Below are 15,635 nucleotides of genomic sequence, written 5' to 3'. Positions count from 1 at the left end.
TCTGTTGTCTGAGCAATTATTTCCTCCCCTAGTTTGGGGTAGTTTTCAGCAATTATTTTTTCAAATACACTTTCTATCCCTTTTTCTCTCTCTTCTTCTTCTGGTATCCCCATAATGAAGATATTGTTCCTTTTGGATTGGTCAGACAGTTCTCTTAAAATTCTTTCATTCCTGGAGATCCTTTTACCTCTCTCTGCATCAGCTTCTATGCATTCCTGTTCTCTGGTTTCTATTCTATCAATGGCCTCCTGCATCTCATCCATTCTGCTTTTAAATCCTTCCAGAGATTGTTTTACTTCTGTCGTCTCCCTCCCTACTTTGTCCGTTAGCTCCTGTGTTTTTCTCTGCTGCTCTTTCAGCATGGTTATGACCTTTATTTTGAATTCTTTTTCAGGAAGATTGGTTAGGTCTAACTCTCCAAGCTCCTTCTCAGAAGTTGTCTATGTGATTTTGATCTGGATCAAATTCTTCTGCCTTTTCATGGCAATAGAGGTAGTTGTGGGCAGCTGGCACGTGTGTCTACTGGGAGAATGTCCCTTCTGGCTAGTTGTGGCCTTTTTCTCCTGGGAGAACAGCGACCCCTAGCAGGTTGTGCTGGGCAGCTGTGCACAGACAGGATCTCTGATACTTGCCCAGCCACTGTGAAAGAAGCTGCGCCCTGCTGCTGTGGGCATGGCAGGCCTCAGGCTACTGCTCTGCTATGGCGGGGCCATGCCGGAGGGGGAACGGGTGGGAGGCTGTTTATCACCATGAGGGCCCTCCGAGCTGCACTGCCACCCACGTCGTTAGGGCGCCCAGAATTCCCTGGGATTCCCAGCTCCTCTGCTGCGTGTGCTGGGGCACTTCTATCTGGCTGTGGGGTCCCTGTCTCTTTAAGACTTTCAAAAAGCATTCGCTTTTCTTTTGTCCCAGGGGCACTGGCTGCAGGGATCCGCTCTCAGGTCTTACTGTCCTGTTTCCCTAGTATCCAGCACACCACGCATTGTGTGTCTGCACTCTGGTGCGGATGGCTAGGGCTGGGTATTTAGCAGTCCTGGGCTCCCTTTCCCTCCCCGCTCTGATTTCTCTCCTCCCACCAAGGAGCTGGGGTGAGGGGCACTTGGGTCCCACTGGGCCGCAGCTTGTAGCTTACCCCTCTCGGGAAGTGCTGGGTTATAACAGGTATAGATGTAGCCTGACTGTTGTACTGTATCTTCTGGTCTCTCTTTTAGGCATAGTTGTATTTGTTGTATTTTCAAAAATATATATGGTTTTGGGAGGAGATTTCCACTGCCCTAGTCATGCCGCCATCTTGGCTCCTCTGCTCCCATAAAGATTTAATAACATTCGTCCATTTCCCAATGCCTGTGGGTTATGCAAAAGAACAGCCTTGCTCTTGAGTAGCCACTACTGGTTCCCCATCAGGCAGGTTAGATCACCTAGTCCCAAACTTGCCAAATATTAACTACATTCCCTTCTTTACTCAAAGAATCCTCTCATTCTTCCCTTCTGAATGCCACCATTCTGTATAAGCCAACCCCTCTAATTTATACTGCATAAGTATCAATAAATATTTGGCTATGGCTTTATAATAAGGAGAGCTGAACAACTGAACAACTTTTGATATCTATTTCTTAATCTGTAAAATGGGTGAGTGAGTCTAGGTAAACTTCCAAATCTAAAGTTTTTTATTATACCATGCTTAAAATACTATCATAACTAGATATATGGAGAAATATGGCCAAGTTTCCACCCTCAAAAGATTTAATTCTCATTGGAAAGATATTTTCATGCATAAAAGGACAGAAAACAATAGAATGGAGGGCATAATAAATATCAGACTATTGGTATATTCAGTAAGTACTGTAGGAGTTCAGAAAAGAGGATTCACTGTGAACTAAAAACTACAGGAAATGCTTTCCCTGGAGGGGTCAGCTCAGCTTTGAAGGAAATCCTGGGTTAACATAAGCCAAGAGGTTGGGAATAGGTCTCTAAACAAAGGAAATGGTTTCAACCAAAACTGTGGCAGCTGAAAAGTGCAGAACATTTTCTCCAGTTTAGATAGTGGGCGATGAAACTGGAAAGGAGTTAATTGTGGAGAACCATGAATACCAGGCTGCAGTATTTGGAATTTATTCAGTGATCAGTAAAGGTGCCATTAAATGATTTTTAGCAGGGACTCATGTGTACAGTATGGCATTAGAGAAAAATTAAAGTGCAGTAATGGATAAGATGAATCCGAGGAAAAGGTGGAAATCATTCTAGTAGTCCATACATGATTAGACAAAGGCCTTGATTGAGATCATATCAGTGGAACTGGTAAAGAAGAGATCACTGCAAGAGGAAGAATGTATAGGTCTTGGTAGCACAGTAAATACATAAACATGAAACAAAAAGAAGAGGGAAAAGTCAAGGATTGTTCCCAAAGTGTCAAGCCTAAAATATTAGAATATTTGAAAGATCTAGGGAAGCCTAGAGGAGAAGCCAGCTTGGAAGGAAAGATGATGCATTGTATTGAGTTCAAGGTGACATCAAGACAACAAAATATTAATATTCAGATGCCAGTTATGAATAAGAGCCTAGAAAAGAAGTTGGAGCTGAGATAGAGCTATTAAAGTTTTTCATTTGGTTGAAGAATGAGGGAGACAATACAGTGGGAAAACAGACAACCATATTTGCATAAACATGTATTTAAAGCTAAGAGGAAAAAGGCAAGCTGATGAAATACATGGTTATAAGTGTCAGGGGAAATCCAATATATTGCAATATCATGAATATTAAACATCTTGAGAACAAGAGCCATGTTTTATTGAATCTAATTGGCTCTATCAATTGTAAGAAGCACCATTATTTTATACACCACTAAGAAAGAAAAAAGTTACCATTTAAACTAGTTGTGGTTATAAAGCATATAATTTCAGAAATATTAATATGTGAAAAATGTACATCTGCAAAGGATAAAACTCAATATGAGTCTCTCCTTCCTGCCTCCCAACCCAGTAGCTTCTGGCATAGTATTAAAAACAAAGTTGGTGCTTAAAATGTTCATTGAATAAATAATGGGAGAGACTTCAAAGTCTCTAATTGATAGCTAAACTGCCCCACCACTGCACCTGCATACCTACTCCTGTTCTTTCCCTCCAACACTATCACCTGTGAAAGTCCAGTACCTGTACAGAGCAGATATTCAGTAAGTGCATTTGAATGAATTCATTAGTGTAAACCCTAATTCAATATGACTGATGTCCTTATAAGAAGAGGAAATTCAGACATAGATGGGCCCACACCCAGAGGAACCATATGAAGACAGAGGGAGAAGATGGTCATCCATCTACAAGCCAAGGAGAGAGATCTCAGAAGAAACCAAAACCAACCTTGCTAACACTTCAATCTCAGATTTCTAGCCTTTAGAAATGTGAGAAAATAAATTTCTATTTTTCAAGTCCCCCAGTCTTACACAAATAATGGTGCTTCTTACAATTGACGGAGCTAATTAGATTCAATAAAATATGGCTCTTGTTCTCAAGATATTTAATATTCATGATATTGCAATATGCTGGATTTCCCCTGACACTTCTAATCCCCAGTATTTTGTATGGCAGCCCTAACAAACTAATACATACCTTATCAAAGGTACTCTCAGTACTCAATGTGCAAGGCAAACTTCCTCACACAATCATGCTTTTGGAGCGCCAGCAGTGCAATTGGTTAGCATGTGGTGCTTACACAAATCATGCTTTTACGGCAGTTTCTAGGTCTTTCCCTAGATCTCTTCCACTCACTAAGAAAATGAGCCCTTTTCTATATCAGGCCCAGGACTTCCTTGTTTCTAGGTGAAAACCATTCATCTGATTAGAGTTGTTCTTTGAAACAAAATCCTTTTTCCTGTCTGTGTATCTTCCTCAATTGACCCTTCTATGTCATTTTCCATTCTTCTGAAATCTTCAAGTTTCATCATATCCTTGCCCCTCCAGGATAAATCCACCTAAGTGTCATAGAGTTAGGGTTGATCTCTACATTTTCAAGTTTCAATATAACCTTTAGTAAAATAGCAGCCTCTTGTATATAGTAAAATTCTTTCATATCTAATTCACTTGATCCTCACAATTCTGAGAGAATGGTAGAACAAGTATAATCATCCCATTCTGACACATAAGAAAGTTGAGAGCAACATTTTCCAAAGTATGGTCCATAGAACCTGCATTCAGTGGAATAACGATTGTCGAAAAAAAAAGTGTGAGTGACAGTCTTTTAACGGAGAGACAAATAAGTTTGAAAACAATGAGTTGCATGAACCTAAAAAGGATTCCTTACTCCAGGTCTTCTCAGAGTCTTTTACGTGTCATATACACCATGATTCTCAAAGAGAATATAGAATTTTCAGACTTATTTGACCATGGAATTCTATCCTCACAACGCATCCCACTTCCCACTTCCCATCCTACAGAGTGGCCCATGAACACACTGTTGAAAATGCAGTTTGAGATATTATATAATTTCCTTAAGAGACACAGCAAGTAAGTGCCACAACTATGACTAAACTTAAACGGATCTTATTTTCAGTCTTTTTCAGGTTTACATAGAACAAGCTCGGAGGCAAAAATATCACACAAAAAAGGCAAAATGTTGACATGATGACTGTCCTTGACTATGAGCATTGAAAATCAAGTTAATTATAAACAAAATTAAATGGAAAAAATGAATCCCTAAAAACCAGAAATAAAATGAGATGAAGAACTTAAATGTGATTCAACTACACAGAGAGTAACTGTTCCAAATAACTTTGAAAACATGGTAATTTCACAGTAAATCTCGAGCAATACACCCTAAAAAAATAAAGTCTGTTAAAAAAATAATAATTCTTGTTAGTAATCATGTTGTTGGTATTAGGATTAGTATTGCTATTCTAAGACTACAATATGTATAAAGTGGGTAAAGGAAATGAAGATTTGTGGAATATTCAAATTCTATCATCCTTGGTGTTTTGAGACCAGGATTGTTGGTGTGGGAAATATGAGCTAAAGGTGTAAAACAGAAGTTAAGTATCAGTATAAACTTATGATTTATTTTATTGAATTATTGAAAGGAAAGAAGGGAGGGGGTGAAAGGAAAGGAGCGACACACAGCAGCAATTCACCGGAGAATTCGGCTTTATTAGGGAAAGGTGCTGGGTTATATAGGAAGGGGCATAGGGTGATTTTGGTGTTATTTCTATGGGGCTGTTGGCTGTTGGCTAGGTGCTGGGATTGGGAGAGGGGTGAGAGGTGATTGGGCTTCAGGTGGCGCCAGCGGGAACCGAGGACCCCAAAGAGAAGCCGGAAGTTTGCCATCTTACTGGTGGGGGCCCTTCATTGCCCCCTTTCTCCTCTATGGGGTTGTGGACATTGCTTTCTCTCTGACTGCTTCCTGCTGAACGGGGGCAGAGAAGGGAGTGAGGGCTTGAGGATTGGGAGGAAAGGGTTGATAGGACTCCTCACAGTAAGGAAGAGTAGATGTGGACTTCTTCAGGTTGGAAATCAATGAAGGTTCCCTGTAACTATAGGTCGAGGACCTGTTGATTCCAATGGTGCCAAGAGGATATGGGTGTCAGGAGCCAGGCGTCTGCGGCCATTGTTTCTAGGAACAGTTTCCAGTGGAGAGAGGGGTCCATCTCAGCGTGTGGTGAGGAGGTCACGTGAGGGTGAGGGATCTTCTGTGGCCAGAAGCTGGTAGTTCCTGAGTAAAAGCTGGTTGAAAGCTTGATTAGAGATTTTTCCGATTTGGGACTTGATGAACTTTATTATACAGGGTAAGAAGAGACAGGCGAGAAGAATGATTATTATGGGGCCTGCAGTGGGCCAGAGCCAGGTGAGGAGGGGGTTTGTTAGTATTGAAGAGAACGGGTTGGAATTGGAAGCAGAGTGGAGGCTGGAGGCAAAGTCAGTGAGTTTGGTGATGTCAGTTTCTACAATGCCAGATTCGTTGATGTTTTAGCAGCACTCTTCCCGGAGGAAGACACAGGTGCTGCCCTTCTCGGCTGTAAGCAGATCTAAGGCCCGCCGGTTTTGAAGGGTGACCTTAGCTAGTGAAGTGACCTGTCTTTGGAGAGAGGCTAGGGAATCGGCAGTGGATGTCAGGGCTCCCTCAAGTTTGGTGTTGAGATCTCTAACTGCTCATAGAGAGTGACCCAAGGCTCCTCCTGAAAACCCTGCCCCAATGGCTGAGGTGGTTAAAGAGATACCGACCATGATGGGAAGGAAAGCAGCCCTTTTTGTGCGCGAGGGCAAGGGAAGTTGTAGCTCAAGAAATTCTGCCATGCTGTAAAGTGTAAGCTGTGGACGAGAATGCAGGGTGTATCGGAGTTCAGAGGCAGTGAGTTAAAAAGACTGCCATTACACCAAAAGAAGTGTCCCGGTTGCGTAAAAGTCTTAGAGCCGGAGGTAGAGGTGTAGATAGAGAGGCAGTGAAGTGCGCTGGAGGGGGGTGGAGTTGGGCCTACACAGTGGTGGATGGTGAGATTATCTGCGTATTCTGGTTCCCATAGGGGTATGTCTGCCAGGGGGCGGAGGGGTTGTCCTACTGCATGGAAGGAGTAGTTGGAAATATTAAGCAGTGGGCGCTGTAGTGATGCGCACAAAAAAACAATTGGCGGTGTTGAGGGTGTGGTTGAGAAAGATGATGGTGTCTTGAATGAGCTGTAACCAAGAGTAGGAGGAATAAGAAGATGAAGAGGCGCCGTCAAGAGTTTGGATAATGACTTTTTCGGAATGTCTGATATCTGATGCAACTTGAAAGATCTGGGAATGAGAGGGAACATACTTTCGAGAGATATGAAGGGTACCGTGGGGGGTCGAGGACCCCCCGTAGTAAACTGAGGCTGTGACTCCGGCGGCCCATTGAGAGTCCCAGGGATCTGGGATTGATAAGGAGAATGAGCCGTTGGGATATTTCATGAAACGGTTGGAGTAATATTGTGGGTACTGGAAGTTACCCATGTAGTGAATGGCGCAAGACCAGTAGGGACATCCCCCGTAGGTGTCTTGCCATCGCCTACAATAGGCTTGTTTTTGGTTATAGAGGAAGCAGAGGTAGGGAGAATAAGGGTAGCTGATAGTGAACACTTCGGTGGAGGGAGGAAAGTGGAGGTATAAAGGCTCAGAGCAGCTTTTCAGAGGGCAGTCTGATGTGGCAATGAGGGCAGTAACTTTTGTTTGATGCTGTGTGTAAGTCTGTCTGACTTTGAATCGCCATACAAAGGAGGCTGGGGTGGCGGGGAAGACAATAGGAATGAGGAAAAAAAGCGAGAGAGCAGTAAAGGAGGAAGAAGTCATGATTTGGGTATGGATGGCAAAGGGGGTGAATGGGATTTTGGAGGAAAGAGGACAGTAAGGTCAGGAGTCTGGAGGGAGGGAGGGAGAGTCTGTAAACTTTTGTAAGTTAAAAGATCTTTTAGGTGATGTGGGGACAGAATGGTAAGGGGCACCCTGAATGTCAGTTTATGAGCTTCCTTCTGCAAGAGCTGTCCAGCAGCTAATGCCCATAGGCAGGGGCCCATCTCCAAACTGTGGGGTCTAATTGTTTGGAGAGATAAGCTACTGGGTCAAAGCATGGGCAATAATATTGGCCTAGGACTCCTAGAGCTTGACTGGACCTCTCATGAATGTATAATGAGAAGGGCTTCGACAAATCAGGAAGATGGAGAGCTAGGGCTTCCACAAGGGCTTGACGGAGCTTAATGAAGGAGTGTCAGGGTGAGGAGGATAATGGTTCTTTAGGGGGGCCCTTGCTGAGGTTGTATAGGGGTCTTGCCAAAAGGGAGAACTTAGGGATCTATGCTCTAAAATATCTAACCAGGCCTAGAAAGGAAAGGATTTCTGTCTTGGTTTTGGGAACGGGCAGGTCAGAGAGGAGTCATTTTCTGTCTAAGGTAATGGACTTTCTTTGTTGAGACAGAAGGAATCCAAGGTAAGTGACAGAAGGGGAAGAGATTTGAGCTTTGATGGGGGATACCCGGTAACCTCTGGAAGCTAGAAGGTTAAGTAGAGAGGCAGTGTCAAGTTGAGACTGTTCCCACGAGGGACTGCAGAGTAGAAGATCGTCTACATATTGTAATAAAATGGACTCGGAGTGATCATGATGAAACTGTTTGAGGTCCTGAGCTAGGACTTGTCCAAAAATATGGGGACTGTCTCGGAAGCCTTGTGGCAAAACTGTCCAAGTAAGTTGTTCAGAATGTCTGGTACATGGGTCTGTCCAGGTGAAGGCGAAAAAATCTTGGGAGGAGGGGTCCAGAGGGATAGAAAAATATGTGTCCTTGAGATCTAGGACTGAGAAGTGGGATGCCTAGGCAGGGATCTGCAATAAAAGGGTGTATGGATTTGGAACTAAAGGATGGATAGGGACAACGGCCATGTTGATGAGGCAAAGGTCTTGGACAAGGTGGAAAGATCCATTGGTTTTTTTAACAGCTAATATGGGGGTATTAAATGGGGAGTGAGTGGGTCTGAGGTAATTTTTGTTCAAGAGATCTTGAATGATGGGTTGGAGGCCTATGAGGGCTAAAGTGGTTAGGGGGTATTGGGCCTGACAGATATACTGAGAGGGGTCACGTAATTTGATAGAGGCAGGGGGACATAGGGCCACGGAGGGGCTTGTAATGTCCCAAACTTTGGGATTTACAGGGTGTATGAGGGCAGAACTGGAGCTTTCATTGGGTAGAGGGGGGTCGTTGGCTATGAGGGCCATCAGAAAGGGAGTACTGGGGGCTGTGGGAGTGGATATAGTTATGGAAACATGGAGGAGAGAAAGGATGTCCTGTCCTAGTAAAGGGATGGGACACTGGGGCATAACCAGGAAGGAGTGGGAGAAAGGTATGGGATTGTCTTGGATTGTACATAAAAGGGGGGGGGGTTTAATGGGAAAATCTGTTTACCTCCTGCCCTGACTATAGGAGTAATGGCTGGCATGGGAGGGCCCCGGTATTCTCGCAAGACTGAGAAGGTGGCTCCTGTATCTAGGAGGAAGGAGATGGGGCGACCGTCTACTGTTAAAGTAACCATGGGCTCCTGTTTGGTGATGGAAATGGTCGGGCAAGAAGCCCCCGGGCCCCATCAATCTTCTTCTGCCAGTCCCACTATGGCGGGCTTAGGATGGGGGTTGTTCGTCCAGCCTCCCCTTTGGGTGGTTGGGCAATCAGACCCCCAGTGGCCCTTTTTGTGGCATCTGCAGCATGGGGTGGTAGGAGATCTGGGGGAGGGGCACGCCCTTGACCAATGTCCCTCTTTTCCGCACTTGAAACATGCTCCTGGGGGGGGTTTGTTTGTAGAGGGGCGCCCAGGTTGTGGTTTTATCAGCTGGGCCAACATTTGGAAATTGGCCTGATCAGCCTTTTGTTTATGGCATTCTTTCTCCTCCTCCCGGTTATGGAAGACTTTAAAGGCCACCGTTAGGATCTCAGTCTGTGGGGTAGCGGGGCCCTGTTCTAATTTTTTGAGTTTAGCTTTAATGTCGGGGTAGCTTTGAGCTAGGAAGTATGTCATAAGGACATGTTTTCCTTCAGGTGTTTCTGGGTCTAGGCTGGTATACTGTAATAGGGCTTGAGTGAGTCTGTCTAAGACCTCGGAGGGGGTTTTGTCTCTCTTTTGAATTATGTCTTGGAGCTTCTGAAAATTGACTACTTTACAAGCTGCCTTTTTCAGACCTGCTATTAAGCAGGAGGCAAAAATATCTCGAGAGCGGAGACTCACGGCGGTTGTTATAATCCCAGTGTGGGTCTTGTTCGGGGACAGCAGTGGGACCAGGGGGATAGGTGGGGTCAGTCCTGTGGGTTTCGGTAGCGTGCGTCTACGGTCTTCAGGGAGGAGAGTATTGGCCAGGAGCATGAAAATGTCATGATGTGTGAGGCTGTAAGACTGAGGGTCCATTGAAACTCCCTGATGTATGTCGTGGGATCAGTGGAAAAGGAACCTAGGCATTTCTCTAGTTGGGCTAAATCTCCTAAGGAGAAAGGGACGTGAACGTGCACGATGCCTTTGGATTTTGCTACCTCCCAGAGGGGGGTGATAATTTTGGGAGGCTCTCGGGACCGAGTCTGAGGGGTACTGAAGGGTTCTGGCTCAGTCTGTGGGGGAGTGATGCGGTCTAGCCGCGCCTAGTCAAGCAGGTCCTGAAGTGCGGAAGGGGGGCAAAGAAAATAAAGAAAGATAGAATCAGACCCATGTGTTGCCAGCCAGCAGCCCACCTGCTTGCCTCTGCTGCTCTAGTTGGGCTTGAACTCATGACTTTGAGGTTAAGAGTCCCATGCTCTACTAACTGAGGTACAGCAGGGCTCCAGTTAATTGCTTCTGGAATGCATAAACAGAATGTTCTTTGTTCTCCATTCCTGCCACATCGGCAAGTGGGGGAAGGGCATAGCTAGAAGCAGGGGCGGTGTTTCTACACATCTTCAAGGTCTCCCTATTTTCAGAGTGAGGAGTCTTGGCTCATCTTCGAGGACAATATATGTTTTTGTGGACAGATAACTTCTAAGGACTGTACCGGTTGTTCTCTAGCTTGTGCATTCCCATGCTGTATTCAGACATGGGGGAAGGTGCTTTCCCATTCTCCCTACAAACATGTGAGAAGACAAAGGCGGTCCCTAACAGGGAAGAAACAGGTGATGAGGGCAAAGACAGAGGAGGCCTCCGGGACCTAGTTAAAGGGGGGGCTGAAAGGCTCAGGCTTAATCTGTGGGGCACGAAGGCGGAGGAGGTGAGATGGGGGAGGAGATGGTGGGGGAGGAAGGGAGAAGGGCTGTTGTAGGAGAAGAAGAGGAAGGGAGTAAACGGGAGGCTTCTGCGGGGGCGGCGGCTTGCAGGCTAGGAGAACTTGGGAGGGGGGGAGGAGGAGGCAGAAAGTTTCGATATAGGGAATCTCCTTCCATTTTTTCAGGCGCTGGCAGTAGTTAAAAAGATCGCGAGTTATGTTAGGATCAAGAGTTCCCCCTGCGGGCCATTGGTTGTTATTGGCTAGGGGGTATGTCGGCCAATCTTGGGAGCAATATTTACAGAGAAGTTTTGGTTTTATATCAAGCATCAGGGAGAGGGTAGCCAGATGCTTATGCAGGCATTCAAGAGGTGAACTTTCAGCGGGGGATGAGGAGGCTCCCATGGCTGAAGGACAGAGAAGGAGACAAACAGGGGAAGACGAACAGAGATCCTCGGACTGGAAGCAGACTGCAAGGAGACAAAGGGCGTCCCCGATGATCCTTGGTGGTCTGTGGAAACTCGTATATGAGTCGGAATTTCTTAGGAAGTGTGGGTTGTCACCCAGACTTCCCTAAGAAGGCAGAGTGCCGGAGTCACGAGGTACCTAGCGCTAGGAATTTTCGGCAGACAGAACAGATTTCAGCGGACGGAACAGAAGGAGGAGGGGGGGGGGAAGGGAGTGTTCTCATCCGCAAAGGAGTCACCTAATTTATGGCTGTTGGAGGGGGGGGCTGAGGGTCCGCCGCAGCCGTGAAGGCCTGAGGCGGGGATTTATGGCTGTTGGAGGAGGGGCCTGAGGGTCTGCCGCAGCCGTGAAGGCCTGAGGCGGGGGGAGTTCCCTCCTCATCCCCAAGCGTCAGGGCCTTGCCGGACAATCACGGTCAATGGCACTGCGATAGCTCGGGGAAGAGTGGCCCACTCCGGGCGGAAAACTTACCTAAAGGCCAGAGAGGAGTGGTGAGTGTGATGAGCCAGCGCCGGAAAAAGAGGACGAGGGCAAGCTGCTGCTGGTGTCGGGGGGAAGATGGGGCCCAGTTGGGGTGTCCTGTCTCCCGGGTTTCAGCACCAATGAAAGGAAAGGAGCGACACACAGCAGCAATTCACCGGAGAATTCGGCTTTATTAGGGAAAGGTGCTGGGTTATATAGGAAGGAGCATAGGGTGATTGTGGTGTTACTTCTACGGGGCTGGTGGCTATTGGCTAGGTGCTGGGATTGGGAGGGGGGCGAGAGGTGATTGGGCTTCAGGTGGCACCAGTGGGAACCGAGCCCCACCCCCAAGAGAAGCTGGAAGTTTGCCATCTTACTGGTGGGGGCCCTTCAGGGGGAGAAAGGGAAAGGGAAGGAGAAAAGGAGAGACAGAAAGAAAGGAAAGGAGGAAATAGAATGAAAACATACTTCCTAGCTCTTTTTACTTAAAAAGAACTAAAAACAAAGACCAACTCAATAAAAATAAGCATCATGACACACAGATTGTGATCCTGAAATATGATCCTGCTAAAAGGAAACAGGGATCCTTGGAGAAATAGCAAACTACAGGTTTGGAAAAGAAATATACAAAAATAAATCTGGAACATTTTGTTACACAGATATCAAGGAAACCATCAGACTACTAGGGTCAAGGACAAAAAAACTCAGAAGTCAAATCGAAGAGACTCCCGCTGGCCATGGACACACTGAACATTAGTAATCATAATAAATACAACGGATTGAAACACATGAAATGGGAATTGCCTATCGAATTCTCCATGAGTTCATAATGATATTTAAAAAAAAGAAAAGGTCACCAGTGGAGGAAGTTAGTGAATTACTCATATTTTTATGGTAAATAAAGAAAAAGAATCACTCTTCCTTTCTTAAATAAATTTTTCTGCTGTGTAGCCAAATGTTTTTACAGGTACAAACACGCACAATCTCCCTGTGTCAAACCAACCAACAGCTTTACAGGTGAGAAAATTGCTTTTGGGACTTCAGAAACTTATCTCATATTTGGATGGGACCAAAGTGGAATCAACCTAATCTGTACTGTTATCTACTGTGAACAGAATGATTTAAATTTCTTTATTGATTAAAAGAAGCTAATCAAATTAATTTATAATTACTTTGTATATACCCACTTATTCAACAAATATTATTGAATAAATATTGAATAAACTCCTTAAGGAGTTTATTCCCCAGTATTATATATAGATAAGGAGAATAAAAATCATTATTATTTTTACTATCAACTTCAGATGCCACTTGGAATTATTCTCAAATACTAATTTTTCAACTGTAAATATGTATATATTCATACATATGTAAATAATTTTGTTGATACTAACCATAAAAGAAATAATACATGTTCCTGCCCCATAGTTCAAATAGTGTTATCGTAACATAATCTAGGAAAAATTCTAAGAACATATGTTCATATTTTTATTTCTTTACTTTCATCTAGATGTAAATAAGACAGAAGAAATATAAATCTATGAAGACCCACAGATACAATTTAGTATGGAAGTCTAAGTTCTATAAAATCATAAAATTTTAAAACTCTGTTTTTAAAAGTTATTAAAATATAGTGTGGTGCTTATATCTTTCCAGATAAAAAGAGTTCTTTAATGTGACAATGTAATGTATTCATTGGTTCATGGTCCCCAAACCCCCAGGGAGTGTCACAAATCTACATCTCTCTTAGTCCAGGATTTTGAATTTAAATTTAAATCTTTGATATATGGTATAACTTAACCCAACATATTTTGGAGAATTATAAACATCTATAATTTCCAAAAATGAGTAACACTGTTGGGTCAGCCATTAAGTAGATTTGTAAAGCCGATATGATAACACAAATGCTGCTTTATTACTTTATCTCCAGTGTCTTTCACAACTGAGTGGATTGTCACACTCTATTATGTGGCACACAGATCCACTGGCTAGAGCTATCATGGCACTTATCTAAAACGGTGTTGGAAAATGAAAATTTGGGCTAAATATAAAGGAGGCAACCTGCCAGTAAGAACTATTCAAACCAAAAAGTCTCCCGAGGGAAATGAGAAGAACACCATTTTAAAATCATATAAATCAAGAAGGTAGGAGGTTTCAACTTATAAATTTTACAGTAAATATATCAAGATTTAAAGTCAGATTTTTAAATAAATTTTTACTTATTGTAAAGAATGAAAGTCCATACCAGAGAAATGGGGTAAGTCACAAAATAAAGCTTTTGGTTTCTACTTGATTCTTGGCTTTTGCTCACCAATTTTTTAAAAAAGATTGTCAAATTAAAAAAGAATGCTGAGCATAGTGGATCTGTGGCACCTTGCTGCACTGATGGACAGTGACTGCACTGGGGTATGGGTGGGGACTTGATAATATGGGTAAATGTAGTAACCACATTGTTTCTTCATGTGAAACCTTCATAAGAGTGTATATCAATCATACTGTAATAAAAGAATTTAAAAAATAAAAAAGAGTGCTGAGGAGAGGGGCAGGACACAAAATACGTAGGGTGTAATTTTTTATCACCATTTTGTTTTACAGTAGGTTTGAGGTTTGGTTTTAATGAAAAGGGAGATGGCAGGTATTGTCAATAATAGCACTCTGCCTCTAGGAACATGGATTTAAAAATCTAAATGAGATACCACATGTGACCAATAATAGTAGCCACTACATATCACCAGAATGATTCTCATAAAATGAGGGAAATAATCTAGATGCTTTGATAGTGTGAAGGAAAATAATCCTTCCTGAATATGCAGTGAAGACAGGTTTGGAAAAAAACTCTATAAAAACTTATTTTCTATAATTGATGGAGTTAGCTTTCTGGAATAAGAGCTGAACTGAACAGAACTAAACTGTTATTGAATCCATGGTAGTCAGTTAAACAGGAGAAATAACCTCTAGGTGTCCTTTCTCCTCAAGGATTTCTTTCAGGATTGGGAGAAGAGGGCTAGGAAGAAGAAAGCAACTACTCCCTTCAATTATGGCACCCAAATCTGCAACCCAACAATGTATAAAAAGAAAAAAAAAATAACAAAGAAAGTGCTTTTCCAAGCCCCTACCCAAAGCTGTAGTGGAGTATCCTGTGTTTACTCTTTGAATATGGGAGCTCTTGTTCTTTATAACTGTTCTTGGGAAAGATTGAAACTATTGCATTACCCTAAGTATACATTTGGACTGATTGTGAGGGTGGGGCCAGACAGTAGTAAATTCTATGCAAATAAATGAGAGGGACTGGAGAAGAAAAGTGTGAACAGTCATTCTCCAAAATAAGACTCCAGTGCAAAGCAATTACAATTTATCACATACCCTGCATTTTCCTCTCCAAAGAATTCTACAGAGCAGTTTGACTGAAATGCACCAAATTCTACTCCTGGTTTTGTTCTCTGCTGGAAGCTTTCTGTCTGTGTATTTGTCTCTTCACAAATGAATTTTTCCCTAGAGGCATCAAGGAAAAGGAAAACCTTTCTCTGGAGGGTCCTTTTCAAATTTTCGCCTCTTACTTTTTGTAAAATACTCAGTTCATTTGAGCCATTTCACAGTGTGAGATTTAATTACACTCTGGGTTGCTTTTTTCCAGGTCCTTCCTTGGTGTTACTGATTGTTCAAAAGCCCCAAGTAGAGATTTTATTGGGCCCTGAGATCTATGACATCCAGATCAAATTTTGGAAAACCTTGTGCTCTTAATAAAGTTCTCTACTTTCTCAGCACGCATATCTTGCATTGAATTAATAAAGTTTTGGTAGCTGTTTAAATACATTAAATGTCACATTTTAAGTATAAAGAGAAGGCTCTACCTCACTGACCTATTTTTCATCTGTGATTTAGAAAAAGGCGAGATTAGCATGGATATTGCATTTTCAAGGACCTCGCCACTATTAAATAGACTGTTAAGTGCATTTTATGGCTGAAGAGTCTGTTCCCAGTTCAGTCTACAAGACGTGGTAAGT

Source organism: Manis javanica, chromosome 4, assembly GCF_040802235.1.
Source record: "Manis javanica isolate MJ-LG chromosome 4, MJ_LKY, whole genome shotgun sequence".
In the NCBI taxonomy this organism is placed as follows: domain Eukaryota; kingdom Metazoa; phylum Chordata; class Mammalia; order Pholidota; family Manidae; genus Manis; species Manis javanica.
Note: the sequence above shows the minus strand (reverse complement) of the source record.